Raw genomic sequence first — 14,949 nt, 5'->3', positions numbered from 1 at the left:
TTTGGTTGACTTTGTATCACTTTTTTTTTTATATCTGTGTTGCTGAGAGAAAGGAAGTGCGTGTGTTTTGTGCATGTATGCTAGTATGTACTGATATTTGTATGTCTGTCTATCTCTGTGTGAGACAGAGTGCGTGTATGTGTGTTTGTGAGATAGACAGACTCTGTGTGTGTGTGTGTGTGTGACAAACACATGCAGCAAAAGTTGCAGCAACAACAACAAAAGTTCTGGAAGTTAGACCATGCACCAAATCTACACATCTTCCAACCAATCCATACGGTATTAAACAGACTTAAACTTCACTCGTGGAAGATAGTGCCATAAGCGTCAAACAAACACACATACAAGTACATACACACAATGATATACGTGTGCAGCACATTTTACAATCGTGCAAGTATGTACCATAAGAAATTTCTAATCGCAAGAAACACACAAACACGTGCGCGCACATACCCACACACACTCTTTAACAAATTAAATTGAACCAAAAATGCTTTAGCGTTTGCTGGGAGATAGATATGGGAGATAAAAGAATTGACACAGATGAGCTTTCCTGACCAGTCGACGGCCCCTAATGGCGTGTGGCCAGCTTCGTGAAAAATGAAAATGAAAATGAAAAATAACAACAGGTAACAAGGGGGGCCCGGTAGCTCAGTTGGTAGAGCACTGGACTTGTGATCGGAAGGTCGCAAGTTCGAATTCGGGCCGGGACGGACACGGGTCAACTTTATGTGCAGACCCAGAGACGGAAGCCATGTCCCACCCCCGTGTCATCACAATGGCACGTAAAAGACCTTGGTCATTCTGCCATAAGTGCAGGTGGCTGAATACACTTAAACACGCAGACACCTGGGTAGCGCGACTCCGTTGCTGCTAGCTTTCCACTGGGAGGAAGCGACCCGAATTTCCCAGCGATGGGACAATAAAGTAATGAAAATGAAAAAAATGAAATGAAAATGAAATGAAATGAAATGAAACATACTTCGTGTAGTCAACTTCCCAGCGATGGGACAATAAAGTAATGAAAATGAAAAAAATGAAATGAAAATGAAATGAAATGAAATGAAACATACTTCGTGTAGTCAACTTCGCCCAATTAATGACAGGCTTAGAGCAGCCCAGAGAAGGGTTTCTGTCTCTTCTGATCATTCTCACGTTCCCCCAACGACTGTCCCAGTCAGGAGACTGATGATGATGATGATAAATAAATAACTTTTCTATAAGCATAGAGCAAGTCCCATCAATTAGCTCCAGGCGCTTTACAATTTCATTCTAAAACAAAGCAAACATTAAACGAGCATAGAAAGCATACAAATAACTGAGACAAAACAACAACCGTAACAAGAACAAGATGGGCTTACATGACAGAAAAAAGCTACAAACACACACACACACACACAAACACACATGATGATGATGATGATGAGATATGGGAGCACCGGTAGCATGGGTAGGCTTGACTGAGCAAGAAACTTTGTCAGTTTCCTGCAGAGAGAACTGAGTTACATTTCCCTAAGTGAAAAACATTAATCAAACTTTTAAAGATCTCAGGAAAATAGACTGCTATTATTAAGTTCCAAAATGAAGAATCTAAAAACAAATACATGTATTACCTTTGGCAATGACCTTTCTCCTGTTTTAAAGTTAATGCTGCCCCTTCGACTATTCACTGAATTTGAAGCAATGAATCCCTCATGACAAGCCGCCTGCGATGTATAGGGACATTTTAATTTGAAAGAGAGAGAGAGAGAGAGAGAGAGAGAGAGAGAGAGAGAGAGAGAGAGAGAGGTTTATTTCCTTGCCCCCAGAAAGGGGGTTAGTACGGTAATACATCTACACAAAATGAAAATCTGTCCGTAAATACGTAGGCCTACAGCCGGCTTGGAAGACATTTTCAAAAAAGTGACTGTCTAAATCCAGAGATAGAGAGAGAGAGAAGACAGACAGACAGACAGTCAGGCAGACAGAGACAGAGAGGGAAAGAGGCAGAGATAGAGACTTATACAAACAGAAAGAGAGACAGAGCACTTGTAAGAATATCCCCCCCCCCCCCCCCTTTGTGTGTGTGTGTGTGTGAGTGTCTGTGTGTTGTCCGCGAAGGGGGGAGACCTTGGAGGTACTACCACAGGCGAAGGTACTACAAGCAGTTCCGAGTTGTCAGGCGTCGTCAAAACAGAGGGAGCGTACTCCTTACTCCAAGAACCCCCCCCAAAGTATTTGGAGTAGCCTCCCGCAGAAACATTCGCGGAGTTGTTGCCACTCAACAAACAGCACTTGTTCACATTTCTACGAGTTTCTCAGCGTCTGGAGATAAAACAGGAATAAAATCCACATACATCCAATTTTTGTGAAGGAAGAAAGGATACGACTATGATGGTGGAAGCTGATTTTGCCCCAGTGTGAAAGCATAGCAATTAGCAGAGGACGGGGTGTGTGTGCGTGTCTTCGAGTCATCGGGTTGGTTCGGCGTCGTGTACCAAGTTCACCGTCGTTATTTTGGTCACCGGTGGTCTCACGATTACAAGGTAAGTCTAGTAATCGATTTCAACCTTTTCTTTTTGAATTTGTGTGGCAGTTTTTCATTGGACAGGCGTGTAGATCGATTGTATGAGAGCATGTTGTTAATGTTTAAAATTGTAGGTTTAATCTGGTTTATCTGTCGTCAACTGCTGTGCCATCTCCCCAACCTCTTCCTTCTCCAGTTTATCACGCATTCGTCTTTGCTTTTTGAGTGTGTGGTATTTTGTTGGGCATGCTCGCAGGATTGTCTGAAAGTGAGTATTTTCGTTTGAAATTATAGGTTACTTTACTCTTCAGTGTCATTCGATCTATAGTCGGGTTGCAGTGCCGCTGGATCAAACTGACTCAAAGATGCAGGTTATCTTCCTGCCTTCACCCTCCTCCCCGTTTATGTCTTGGCTTTTTATGTTTAACCGTGTGCGTGGCAGTTTTTGTTGCACATGACCACATGTTCGTCAGGTTGTTTGAAGTTTTAAAGCTGAGCGATCTGAGGCAGAAACTTAAAATTTCCACTACCAGAACTGTTCTGCCTTTGGGTCAGATATCTGCTGTCAAGCCTGTCCTTGCACCTGAGAGAAATTCAAGTTTTACGCCCTCACTGCAAAGCTATTAGGGGCATGTTCCCGGGTTTTAACCCGACTTTAGATGAGATATATATACAAGTGTATGCGTGTTTATAGGTGGTATCAGCCATCTGCACTTATGGCAGAATGACTGAGGTCTTTTACGTGCCACTGTGGTGACACGGGGGTGGGAGATGGATACCGTCTCTGGGTCTGTACATAAGGCCACAAAAAAAAAATTGTCTGTTTCTGGTCACCCGACCGACCCTAAATTGCGGCGCCGACCCTAAACTTTTTTTTTCCAAACTCAATTTTTTTTTTTTCTTTTTTTGGTGGTAAAGGACAGGGTGAGAAAATGAACAACAAAAACGTGTGAAAACGAAAGTCCGCTGACGATTTGTAAATGTGTTGAGTGTCTTGTCTCTATGTATAGTGAATCCAGTCTCTTTGCGCGATTTTTAAAGTTAGTTTTATTGGTCTACATTTGGGGTAAAAAAAAAAAATAAAAATAAAAAAAATCCCTACCTACCGACCCTATTTATTTTAGCCATGTTACCAGAAACAGACAATTTTTTTTTTTGGCCTAAGGTTGACCTGTGTCCGTCCCGGCCTGGATTCGAACCAGCGACCTTTCGATCACAAGTCCAGTGCTCTACCACCTGAGCTACCCGGGCCCCCCATCCTTGCACCTATACCTCGTGATAATGACCACCTGCTCATTACGACCAATGAAAAAGATCCCTGGCCATTTTTTTCTATATATTTATAGTTTAACCTTTCCATATATATAACGACCAGCTGTCTTTAAGTTTAACGACCGCCGAAGCAATTTAATCGGTCCATTCCGTACGTGGTAGTTATTGACAGGTTCTACTGTTGTTCTATTCCTGCGGTCACCATCCTCCCTCAGTTTCTTGTCTGCTTTTTACATTTAGTCAAGTTTTGACTAAATGTTTTAACGTAGAGGGGGGAATCAAGACGAGGGTCGTGGTGTATGTGCGTGTGTGTGTGTGTGTGTGTGTGTGTAGAGCGATTCAGACTAAACTACTGGACCGATCTTTATGAAATTTGACATGAGAGTTCCTGGGTATGATATCCTCAGACGTTTTTTTCATTTTTTTGATAAATGTCTTTGATGAGTCATATCCGGCTTTTCGTGAAAGTTGAGGCGGCACTGTCACGCCCTCATTTTTCAACCAAACTGGTTGAAATTTTGGTCGGGTAATGTTCGACGAAGCCCGGACTTCGGTATTGCATTTCAGCGTGGTGGCTTAAAAATTAATTAATGACTTTGGTCATTAAAAATCTGAAAATTGTAAAAAAAAAAATTGTTATAAAACGATCCAAATTTACGTTTATCTTATTCTCCATCATTTGCTGATTCCAAAAACATATAAATATGTTATATTTGGATTAAAAACAAGCTCTGAAAATTAAATATATAAAAATTATTATCAAAATTAAATTTTCCAAATCAATTTAAAAACACTTTCATCTTATTCCTTGTCGGTTCCTGATTCCAAAAACATATAGATATGATATTTTTGGATTAAAAACACGCTCAGAAAGTTAAAACGAAGAGAGGTACAGAAAAGCGTGCTATCCTTCTCAGCGCAACTACTACCCCGCTCTTCTTGTCAATTTCACTGCCTATGCTGTGAGCGGTGGACTACGAGTATACGGTCTTGCTGCGTTGCATTGCGTTCAGTTTCATTCTGTGAGTTCGACAGCTACTTGACTAAATGTTGTATTTTCGCCTTACGCGACTTGTTTTTTTTTAAACACCTGCGACATGACAGTTTTTTCATTAGGCATGATCACACCCACAGGAGTATTCTATTTCTTCCAGTGATTACCTTCTGCTTGAAAACTACGATGTGTGGTAGTGCTGCTCAGGATTCAAGACATGTGATGGTAATTGGTGCCTGTATAACTACTTTAATTCAACTTCATCCTTCCCTCTCTTGACCTCTTTCCGCCCCAGCAATTTCACACCCTTACTTCCTCCTCGCACATTTTCTTGGTTTACACAGATTAGTTTTTTCCTTAACTAGGTGTGAAATTTCACTAACTAGAATAGGGCCAAACAAAACAAAAAACGTTTGTTTCTGATGACTGGAATCACGGGGTGTTTACATTTTTACAAATCACGGGTTAACACAAGACCCTAAAAAAATTAGGGTCTTTTATTTTTTTCTCAGTTTTTTGTAAAGTCTGTAAAATTGAATTTTGTCATTTTTAGGTGTGCTTTATTTTTTAAGGGTCAAAGAAAGTTCTGAGGTTGGGAGTTACAAATAGCGTTGGTTGGGGAATCAGACACAATCTAGAACAGAGTGTTTACATTAGCAGTGCATTAATGTATTGATGCACAAAAGTAATTCACTGTAACTGTAAGAGGGATAATCCTAGTTATAATGAGGTCACTGACATCCAAACATATATTTAATGACACTTTGTGGATGTGGTCTGTCTGAGTGGCACCTCATGGACATGACATCATTATCATCATCATTGTTGTCATGTATATATATAATGCATCATTATCATCTGTTTTGGGCACACACACACACACACACACACACAAACACAAACACACACACACTCACTCACTCCACACACTCCACACACTCAAATTTACTCAAAATCTACTCAAAGGACCTGGCAAGAAAGAGAGGGAGAATGAAGGAAGCCTGTCAACGACCAGCATAGAAAAATAACTGGCTTTGTGGATCAGGCCATTTATATGCAAGGCTGATCAATATTCTGCGACAGGTTTCTGCTCTAGGAAAAGGGGTCCAGGGATACTTAAATTTAAGTTCACCGAGTAGGCCTTACTCACTAACTTACTGTGGGTGGTGTCATTTTGTAAAGATTTTTTTGCCTACTTCAGTCCAGCAAAAGATAATACAGTCGAAGAGTACTTGGTGTGGAAAGGCGAATTGTACAGTGGAACCCCCCTTTTAAGACCCCCCAAGGGCGGATCAATTCACTTTGGAGGGGGGGGTTACAAAATGACTGCGAAGATACAAGTTGACGGCGCCGAAGGCACCTAAGCTTCAAGGGGGGTCCGGGGGCATGCCCCCCCGGAAAATGTTTTTATCCAAAGAAGCAAAATAGAGCTATCTGGTGCATCCTGAGCCAATAAATTACCTCTTTTTTTGGGGGGTGGGGGGGGGGGGTTACGTAACCCGTGTAACCCCCCCCCAGATCCGCCCTTGCCCCCTGATTTAAGACATCCCCCCTTTTAAGACCTTGTTTTTCAGACTATCTGTTTATCACGTTGGGAAATTGACCTCCATTTTAAGACTCCCTCCTTTTTAAGACCTGATTTTCTCAGATCTGTGGAGGTCTTAAAAGGGGGGTTTCTCTGTATAGCATCAAAGCAAAATACTGTAGGGCATCCTTTGGGTTGGTCTTTATGGGCGGGTGGTGGCTATTGAGTCATTTGAGATGTGGTCGCCACGGCAGGTTTGGGGGAAGAATTTACCCGATGCTCCCCAGCATGTCGTAAGAGGCGACAAACGGATTCTGTTTCTCCTTTTACCCTTGTTAAGTGTTTCTTGTATAGAATATAGTCAATTTTTGTTAAGATTTTAGTCAAGCACTTAGCAGTATGTAAGAAATGTTATTAATCCTTTGTACTGGAAACTTGCATTCTCCCAGTAAGGTAATATATTGTACTACGTTGCAAGCCCCTGGAGCAAATTTTTGATTAGTGCTTTTGTGAACAAGAAACAATTGACAAGTGTCTATATCCCATCTCCCCCCTTTCCCCGTCGCGATATAACCTTCGTGGTTGAAAACGACGTTAAACACCAAATAAAGAAAGAAAGACTGGTTTCACAATACCTATTGACCTAATGTCATGTGTTACATACAGCACGTACTGTCTGTCTGTTTGCCTCACTGTGAATGTTATCATTTGATACATTGCTCTGCTTACTTCACTCAGCCTGACCTTGCCATCTGCTGTGTCATCTGTCTTTCTGTGTCATCGTATTCCTGCCTGTCAGTTTTGGTGTGTGCTCATGTGAAGTTTTGTCAGTCTCTATGAGTGTGTCTGTGTGTGTCACAGAGAGAGAGAGAGAGAGAGAGAGAGAGAGAGAGAGAGAGAGAGAGAGTTTTGAATCTTTTTTCAGAACACCAAAGGTACATGTCCATCCCTAATCAGTTGACTAATAAATCACGCTATCGAATTCAAGTTGTCTGTCAGTCTGACTGTCTGTGTATGTTCGATACAGAGTACTTCACGGCTCATGGCCTTCAAGTCTTTGCTTTCAGTTATCAGTCCATTCCCTTCCGTGCAGTCCGTACCCTGTGTGAGTTCCAAGGCCGGGTAGTGTTTCTTTCTGCTAGCGTGCAAGCAAACTGCAACCAAGACGGATCGATAACTCACGGGTACGGACAGAACGGTGTGTATTGTTTTCGCATTTACCTGTAGCCAGCTTTCTTTCTGATTGCTTATCACCACCACCCTTTGCCCCCATCACCGCAACCCGGCCCCTTACCGGCTTTCTGCCCCCACAAGTACGTACGCGCGCGCACACGGCACGCGCGCAAACACACACACGCACATACACACACGCACACACTCTCTCTGACACACACACACTCTCTCTAACACACACGCACACTTACACACACGCACACACACTCTCTAACACACACGCACACACGCACACACTCTCTGTAACACACACACACACACACACACACACACACACACATCGCTTTTACCCCGCCCATGACAACCATTCACACATTGTACGGTATCGTTTACAGAGAACAACAAGAAGATAGGCGCCTCTGATTGATCAGAGGCTTTGTAATACTTTCTTGGGATCGGTCAGGACTGTCTTTTGTTGAGTGTTATATCGTTGTCAACACAAACACAGATCGGGACAAGCGAAGATAGAGGAACATGTATAGTCCACGTACCCTACGCTCACACACACACACAACTTTGTATTAGTCTGGTCCACCCTGTTCAGTTTCGGTTCACATGCAATACGGTATTGAGAGAGAGAGAGAGAGAGAGAGAGAGAGAGAGAGAGAGAGAGAGAGAGAGAGAGAGAGAGAGAGAGAGAGAGAGAGAGAGAGAGAGAGAGAGAGAGAGAGAGAGAGAGAGAGAGAGAGAGAGAGAGAGAGAGAGAGAGAGAGAGAGAGAGAGAGAGAGAGAGAGAGAAAGAGAGAGAGAGAGAGAGACCTACCCCCCTTCCCACTTTCCTCATCCACCCCACCCCACTAAAACACGCGGTGTACATGTGGTGATTTGTGTCTGTATGATTAATTTGTTTTATGTAGGTAGTACTTTTAATTGTTCTATTCTGTATATATATATTTATGATATATATATATGTTCTTTTGTAAAGGGCCTAGAGCCATAGGTTAGGCACTTAAAAATGTCCAGTAATTATTATTATTATAAAACACGCACCCACTCCCTTCATTATTCCCCATGCGGAGCCGAAAGAGGGTACAAACAGACTTTAACCTTTTTGCGGACCCTCCCATGCTGTCTATGGTCTGTGTTTTGTGTTTCATTCCGTGACCGTTTATCTACAGTGAGTGGCTGGAAATATGGGATTGTTCGGTTGATCGATCGGCGCTTTTGTTTTACTGTGTATACTTAGGTGGTGCTACCTGGTTCTGGTCTTGGCCTACTGGAAGCCTAACTGTTTACTGAGTGTTTGAGTACCTATAGTCGTGATGACCGCCTGAAATGTTTACAACACAGGTGTAGGCAAACACTGTGGCCGGTACGACATTATTCTTGCTTACTTTTTTCTTTGCAAACTCCAGACTAGCGGCAGTGACTCGAACGTGCGCGGATACACAGACACCTGCACGTGCACGAACGCATGCATAGACAATTGCAAACCACTGACTTTTGACCAGTGATTTCCTGGCGGCATCGTTTCGATGATCCATCTACAATGATACGCATTACTGAACACGACTGAGGAGGAGGCTGCTCTAGATACACTGGCCACAAGTTTATGGTCAACAAGGACACACACACACTCACACACACTCACAGCACACACAAAGTTGTTATAAATGTTGTCTGCAGTTTTTCGGTCAGTAAGCATTCGGTCAGTAGGCATTCGACCAGTAGGCATTCGGTCAGTAAGCATTCGGCCAGTAGGCATTCGGTCAGTAAGCATTCGGCCAGTAGGCATTCGGTCAGTAGGCATGGAACCATCAATTCAACCTACACTCATCAAGCCCCTCTCCATTTTGTCCTCGTTAGCAGCGGCTTATACAAATCAGTGTATGCACGGTACTGGGGCGATTGTGAAAGACACTGATCAGTGTGGGATCCCGGATTGTGCCGTTCATAGTCAGATAAGTAGTTTGAGGTCAGTTAGTGTCTCAGGGTTAAGTTTAGATAACGTGCCATGCAGTGGTCATCCAACATGATCTCAGTTGACTTGTGTAATGGCCGACCTCATACGTGACTGAGGTTAGGATTAGATCATCTTCTCCCCCCGGCACCCCAGTTCTATTTCGACGTTTCGTGGTATGGTCGTTGGTCTGGCGTCATCACTGACCTCGTGTAGGACTCGGATCATGTGACATTTTCCTCCCACAACTTCCACACAGGCAACACAACTCAAATTATTATGTCACTGGACCTCGCCAATGACCTAGTCAGGTCATCCTTCCCGTCTTTTTCACACCGGTGTGACGTTTTCATCTTTCGCCGTGTTGATATTTCGCTTCTCGGCCTCGTTGATCTAGTATAAACTCTACACTGAACAAAAAAACACTCTTCGTTAGTACTGATGAGCGACCTTGTGTACCTTACATTCATGGGGCCAAATTTGTCCAACCAATTTTTTTTTATATTTAACTTAGAAATTTGATTCATCCTAAAATGTTTTCCTTCTTACTCAGGGCCGGACTACCGGGGGGGTTATGGGGGTTGCGCAACCCGCCCCCCCTAGCCTAAACATGTACCTTACTCATTTTTTTATTTTTTATTATTGCTTATTTTATGCCGTTTCATGCAAGGAGCGACCATTTTCTCATGCAAGGAGCGACCATTTTCCTATCTCAGAATATGACCTACCCGTCAGCTTCAGGGGGCTTCGCCCCCTGACCCCCACAACGAGGGGGGGGGTGGGTTCTAGGGTTTCCGGACCCCCCCCAGCCAAAAAATGAAAATATTGAATGAGGTATGCATTTCTTTATTTTACATTGAGTTTCAATTTTTGGGGTATTAATCAGTGACAAAATCTGCTGCCTGAAACTGGTAATGATCATCCTCAGAATGCACCAGATTGCACCATTTTGCATCCTTTTTTTCAAAATTTTCCGGGGGGGCATGCCCCCGGACCCCCATAGCAAGCTAGGCGCTTCGCGCCGTCGGCTCGGCGCTTCGCGCCTTCACACCCATATCTTCACAATATACTTTTGAAAAAAACCAGTCATAAAATGAACTGATCCGCCCCTGCCGCCAGGGGGGACATCCCCCTGGGCTACCACTGGCAACCCCCCCCCCCCCCTCCTCTTCGCCTAGTCCGGCCCTGTTACTCGAGGGACGTAACCACTGATCAGTACACGTTTTCGAAGAATTCGATTTTGGGGGTGAAATCTATTACATTTTACCACCAATTTTCTTCACATGCAAGAAACTGATATGCTTTTCGTCCATAAATAACTTCACTTCTTAATTTTACCAGGAAACAACATTTCAGTCTTGAGTTGTCGAGGGGGAAATATGTACACAGGCGAAAGATGAAATCGTGACACCGGCAGCCCCCACCCGCACTCCCACCCGGTCCCCTCTGCGCCTCTCATAAGTTCAACCTTCAGGCGTAATCTATAAGAGTGACGACCAAAAATGCGGATGTGAGTCACTGAAGTGACCTCATCCCTGAGGCCGATAGACACGCACACGCGGGGTTCCTGCATGTTGAGAAAGTTTCGGAAAATTGTGGGGTCAGTTTCCAGGCTTGGAGGCTGAAACACAGCTAGAAAAATTTCGAGTGAGACAAATCTGGGAATAGACGACTGACCTTCAGAAATGACTCTGTCGGATGTGTATGTGTTGTGAAAGAGTAACTATTCTTGCTTTTAGTGAGGCGAAGTTTCCACATGTGTTCCTTGTCCACGTGTTTCAGACACACCCCTCGCTAGCGACTGGACGATAATGTCACATAGGAAAGTTGGCCTCAATAAAAGCAAGAGAATTCACAACCCATTCAAACCCGACAGAGTTAAATTTTCAAACATCGTCAATTCTGTACGGTAGCAACGGCCCCCAGACACTGAATTGCCCTTCTGTATCCAGGTTTCCCAATTGCTTCGTTTCCGGCCGATTTATGTGGAGCACGTGATGCGCACAAACAAATATTGGCGGTCTAGAAGTGTCGTCTGCGCAATGATCGCGGCGGCTTTCTTGACCGCCAAGAACGACCACGCACGTTGTGAGACCACCTTCGCCTGTGGTGAGACGTCATTCGTTAGCCCTCACTTTCACTGACCTTGTTCTTCTCTTATCTCTTAACTATCTAGCTGACCGGGGTATTCTCAGTGCTGATACGAGATTTAAGAGATCGACTGAGGTTTTATAGCGAGTTCGTGATCGTGAAGTATCCTGTTCGAGTCCCTCTCATAAGCTGTGTTGAGCCTCATACCTCGCTGCTCTTCAATCTTTCGAGAGCCGTGGTGAAGACCAGTTTTGGTGTGAAGGGCTGTTTTGTTTGCGTAATGCATTTTTGATATGCCATCCCCCACACATGCGGGTGTGCAATGCGTGTTCCCTGGAGTGGTGTAGAAATTGTTTAGTGCCGATGTTTTGTGCATGGGGACTTGTGTTTTGTGATTCAGGATCTTGAGTAAGTCCGTTCAGGTGGCGCAGGATCAGGACACGCACGCATACATGCCTACACGAACGCTTGTACGTACGTGTACACACACACATGTACACACACACACACACACACACACACACGCGCGCACACACGCACACACACACAAACCCATGCGCAAACACGCACACACACATACAAACCCATGCGCAAACACGCACACACACATACAAACACACACACACACACACACACACACATACACAAGCACCCATGCGCAAACACACACACACACTCACACACTCACACACACACTCACACACACACACACACACCCATGCGCAAACACACACACACTGACACACACACACACACACACACACACACACACACACACACACACACACACACAAACAACAAAATGTTGGCATCAAGTGCCTGTGTTCACTCCGTGGTTTTTCGGCGTTCACCACCGCGTGCCCATGCGTCAAGTGGTCAGTTTTTTTTAGCGAATCACAACATCATGTCCCAAATAGTTTCTTAGACTGGAGACAAAAAACAAATAGACAAGACAAGGTGGACAGACCTGTAATGACACACGCACCCACTCCACACTACCACAGTACAGGCGCACACACTTTTATCTACCACACTACAAAAAAGTCCATCAGCACCAAACTTCGAAAGCATACCCGAGGGAGTCTCATCTGGGCCTTGGTCTGCACTTGAGCAACAGAGCAAATTGACAACAGACACGTACAATTATAGCCCATCATTTCATCATCACTAATCACGAAATGCAATACTACAAACACAATAACTCCGTAAGCCTTCAAATCACATACTCCATTAAATGTTTTATCGCATAACACTTGACATCGTCGCCCTCGGCCAAATCAAACAAATTATAATCGTTGGCATTGTTCAGTTTGTTGCCCAACTAATCATGTTTGATCATATCAACCAGGCGTTATTCGTGCTGTCATGCACAGCCGACGACAAAAAAAACACATAATTGGGAACATTCCTGTTCATTCGCTGATGATTATTGACTTTTTATTGAGAGGTCTGGGGCATTCTGATAAGCATCGCTCCACGGCTCTGGCGATGAGGTCGGGGGCTGTTGAAAGCGTTAGCGTAGACTTTTCCAATGGCTTTCATGGTTCACTGAGTTTGTTATCGATCTCAAAGTATCGGCAAATCAGATATTATATTGCTTTTTAAGAGCACGTGTATAAGTTTTGCTTGTTGTGCTCCATTTATTTTAATTGATTGTATGCGACATTGTAAGTTATTCTAGGCGTCCCCGAGGACGCCTAGTAATTGGGATCAAGTAAGCGTTGCCTGTGGACAGGATAACTCTGCGATTGCCTATGGGACACTGCCACATTTACGTCTTGAGTTACTGCCCTTACTACTATCAAACCGAAACTTCGTCGATAGAGACATCACCGCGTGCATAGTACCCGCGTCGGACACGGAGCCGTCTTGGAGCCTCTACTTTTTTTGTGTTTTTTTTTAGACATCGCCTGCAAAAACTCCAGATACATTATTGTGTGATTCTAGGCGTCCCCGAATTGTTGTTGTTGTTGCCATAGTTTACGTTTAGAGCTACTGCCCATACGCCGAGGCCATGCAAAGAATTCTTTTAAGGCCAGGGGCTACACACGTCTGAAGTCAAAAAACGTGTTGTGTGTTCAAGTGGTCAGTTTTGAGATTTTGACATATTTATACCAAATAATCCTTTCTAATTCAGGTTCAACCGATGTTTTTCACATAAAACACTTATTTTATGCAAAATAAAGGTGTTTCAAAACCAACTGTGTCAAGAATTTATTTTCATTGTGTGTTGAAATGCCAAAAATGCATTTGTTTGACTGTTAGTTACGCCAAATTCTCCCAACCCCGTTCCGACATGACACATAGCGTTGGATTCAGCATTCTCTGCCCTTTCCCGCTGTCATTCTCTCTGTGAATGAACTGGCCAGTTTTGATTCGTGTAGAGCGTTTGCAGTGCTATCCGAAAGCACGCTAACCGTCTTCCATATAAGGAGGAACGCGTCACACGAGAGCTTGTGATTGGCCTAGATCGGGCGCGCGTGTGTGTGTGTGTGTGTGTGTGTGTGCGATGGTGTGTGTGAGTGTTTGTGCGTGTGTACGTGCGTGTGTGTGTGTGTGCGTGCGTGTCATGGATGTATGTACGTCCGTCTCTCCGGCTCTTTCTCTCTCTCTCTCTCTCTCTCTCTCTCTCTCTCTCTCTCTCTCTCTCTCTCTCTCTCTCTCTCGTTGTTAATATTGTTGAACGCGCACTTGGTCGCGCGCATGTGTGTGTGTGTGTGTGTGTGTGTGTGTACTGTGTGTGTGTGTGTGTGTGTGTGTGTGTGTGTATGTGCGATAGTGTGTGTGAGTGTTTGTGCGATTTTGTTTGAGATTCATGACAGAACAAGCTTGGTTCATTCAAACCAGGTCATTCCAGTATGCCAACAGATTTTTGTACTCCAAATCCAGTCAGTACTGCTAGTACTATTAGTGACACTGACAGAGATCAAAAAGAAAAAACAAATCAGCGCAAATGTACCACTTCATCTAAGACTCCTTTGAACATGAAAGGGAAATGTGCCACTGACAGTGACAATGTTGGGATTGAATTGAACCCACAACAGCCTAATTCTTTGTCAGACATTTTTGTTGAACAGGAAAGTATGTCTGTGTTTAACAATGGGCGGAACATGGAAGAAGCTTTCCTACATGCAAATAGTACTTACACTGAATTGAACACACAGGATGTTTGTGAACTTGAACAAAGTTATTTTCCTGGCTTGAGTATAGAGGACATTTCGGAACATATTTCACTTGAACACGCTTATTTCCCTGAGTCACGCACCAGTCATTCATGTGGAAATGTTTCTATGATACACACAGCAACAGCTGAAAATGAAATTGATGCTGATGACAACTGTCATGCTCGTGCTGATGATGACATCAACCTTGGACTTGAACCTGAACACAATTTTTGTTTTTCGCAAAGAGCACATGCTATTGAG

At 43.8% G+C, this 14,949-nt stretch overlaps 1 protein-coding gene across 2 annotated transcripts in view; it reads left to right on the top strand.

Annotated features, from left to right (window-relative positions):
• The first annotated feature begins 2,254 nt into the window (after positions 1-2,254).
• LOC138981708 (ceramide glucosyltransferase-like) overlaps positions 2,255-14,949 on the top strand; it is a 72,808-nt gene continuing 60,113 nt past the window's right edge. For both annotated transcript variants that reach the window (XM_070354742.1, XM_070354733.1), the window contains exon 1: positions 2,255-2,528. The gene's annotated coding sequence lies outside the window, so the exon portion shown is untranslated. The remainder of the gene's footprint in view (positions 2,529-14,949) is intronic.

Source organism: Littorina saxatilis, linkage group LG1, assembly GCF_037325665.1.
Source record: "Littorina saxatilis isolate snail1 linkage group LG1, US_GU_Lsax_2.0, whole genome shotgun sequence".
Classification (NCBI taxonomy): Eukaryota; Metazoa; Mollusca; class Gastropoda; order Littorinimorpha; family Littorinidae; genus Littorina; species Littorina saxatilis.
The sequence above is the reverse complement of the archived record's forward strand: the minus strand, read 5'-3'. Positions and strand labels throughout refer to the sequence as shown.